Source organism: Theobroma cacao, unplaced genomic scaffold (assembly GCF_053813885.1).
Source record: "Theobroma cacao isolate CCN51 unplaced genomic scaffold, ASM5381388v1 tig011, whole genome shotgun sequence".
NCBI classification, from domain to species: domain Eukaryota; kingdom Viridiplantae; phylum Streptophyta; class Magnoliopsida; order Malvales; family Malvaceae; genus Theobroma; species Theobroma cacao.
Genome location: NW_028291722.1, coordinates 3,562,305 through 3,565,057, shown reverse-complemented (window position 1 = coordinate 3,565,057; position 2,753 = coordinate 3,562,305).

Below are 2,753 nucleotides of genomic sequence, written 5' to 3'. Positions count from 1 at the left end.
AATTCAATAATGGGATTATAAAGGCATTTAAACCGAGTAATAAGGCTTTTCTAGGCATGAGTGACTATAAATCAACTTTTCTTGACAATGGATGGCTTTCGCTCCACGTTTCCTGAGGCAAACAATCAGTTACAATCTATTTTAATCAAAAAATGTAAAAACAATTCAAAATAAATTCAATAATGGGATTATAAAGGCATTTAAACCGAGTAATAAGGCTTTTCTAGGCTTGAGTGACTATAAATGAACTTTTCTTGACAATGGATGGCTTTTGCTCCATGTTTCCCGAGGTAAACAATCAATTACAATCTGTTTTAATAAAAAAATGGAAAAAAAATTCAAAACAAATTCAATTATGGGGTTATAAAGGCATTTAAACCGAGTAATAAGGCTTTTCTAGGCATGAGTGACTATAAATGAACTTTTCTTGACAATGGATGGCTTTCGCGCCACGTTTCCCGAGGCAAACAATCAATTACAATCTGTTTTAATCAAAAAATGTAAAAAAAATTCAAAATAAATTCAATAATGGGATTATAAAGGCATTTAAACCGAGTAATAAGGCTTTTCTAGGCATGAGTGACTATAAATGAACTTTTCTTGACAATGGATGGCTTTCGCTCCACGTTTCCCGAGGCAAACAATCAATTACAATATGTTTTAATCAAAAAATGTAAAAAAAATTCAAAATAAATTCAATAATGGGATTATAAAGGCATTTAAACTGAGTAATAAGGCTTTTCTAGGCTTGAGTGACTATAAATGAACTTTTCTTGACAATGGATGGCTTTTGCTCCATGTTTCTAGAGGTAAACATTCAATTACAATATGTTTTAATCAAAAAATATAAAAAAAAAATTCAAAATAAATTCAATAATGGGATTATAAAGGCATTTAAACCGAGTAATAAGGCTTTTCTAGGCATGAGTGACTATAAATGAACTTTTCTTGACAATGGATGGCTTTCGCTCCACGTTTCCCGAGGCAAACAATCAATTACAATCTGTTTTAATCAAAAAATGTAAAAAAAAATTCAAAATAAATTCAATAATGGGATTATAAAGGCATTTAAACCGAGTAATAAGGCTTTTCTAGGCATGAGTGACTATAAATGAACTTTTCTTGACAATGGATGGCTTTCGCGCCACGTTTCCCGAGGCAAACAATCAATTACAATCTGTTTTAATCAAAAAATGTAAAAAAAATTCAAAATAAATTCAATAATGGGATTATAAAGGCATTTAAACCGAGTAATAAGGCTTTTCTAGTTATGAGTGACTATAAATGAACTTTTCTTGACAATGGATGGCTTTTGCTCCATGTTTCCCGAGGTAAACAATCAATTACAATCTGTTTTAATAAAAAAATGCAAAAAAAATTCAAAATAAATTGAATTATGGGGTTATAAAGGCATTTAAACCGAGTAATAAGGCTTTTCTAGGCATGAGTGACTATAAATGATCTTTTCTTGACGATGGATGGCTTTCGCTCCACGTTTCCCGAGGCAAACAATCAATTACAATATGTTTTAATCAAAAAATGTAAAAAAAATTCAAAATAAATTCAATAATGGGATTATAAAGGCATTTAAACTGAGTAATAAGGCTTTTCTAGGCTTGAGTGACTATAAATGAACTTTTCTTGACAATGGATGGCTTTTGCTCCATGTTTCTAGAGGTAAACATTCAATTACAATATGTTTTAATCAGAAAATGTAAAAAAAAAATTCAAAATAAATTCAATAATGGGATTATAAAGGCATTTAAACCGAGTAATAAGGCTTTTCTAGGCATGAGTGACTATAAATGAACTTTTCTTGACAATGGATGGCTTTCGCTCCACGTTTCCCGAGGCAAACAATCAATTACAATCTGTTTTACTCAAAAAATGTAAAAACAATTCAAAATAAATTCAATAATGGGATTATAAAGGCATTTAAACCGAGTAATAAGGCTTTTCTAGGCTTGATTGACTATAAATGAACTTTTCTTGACAATGGATGGCTTTTGCTCCATATTTCTAGAGCTAAACAATCTATTACAATATGTTTTAATCAAAAAATGTAAAAAAAATTCAAAATAAATTCAATAATGGGATTATAAAGGCATTTAAACCGAGTAATAAGGCTTTTCTAGGCATGAGTGACTATAAATGAACTTTTCTTGGCAATGGATGGCTTTCGCTCCACGTTTCCCGAGGCAAACAATCAATTAGAATCTGTTTTAATCAAAAAATGTAAAAAAAATTCAAAATAAATTCAATAATGGGATTATAAAGGCATTTAAACCGAGTAATAAGGCTTTTCTAGGCATGAGTGACTATAAATGAACTTTTCTTGACAATGGATGGCTTTCGCGCCACGTTTCCCGAGGCAAACAATCAATTACAATCTGTTTTAATCAAAAAATGTAAAAACAATTCAAAATAAATTCAATAATGGGATTATAAAGGCATTTAAACCGAGTAATAAGGCTTTTCTAGGCATGAGTGACTATAAATGAACTTTTCTTGACAATGGATGGCTTTCGCTCCACGTTTCCCGAGGCAAACAATCAATTACAATCTGTTTTAATCAAAAAATGTAAAAAAAATTCAAAATAAATTCAATAATGGGATTATAAAGGCATTTAAACTGAGTAATAAGGCTTTTCTAGGCTTGAGTGACTATAAATGAACTTTTCTTGACAATGGATGGCTTTTGCTCCATGTTTCTAGAGGTCAACATTCAATTACAATATGTTTTAATCAAAAAA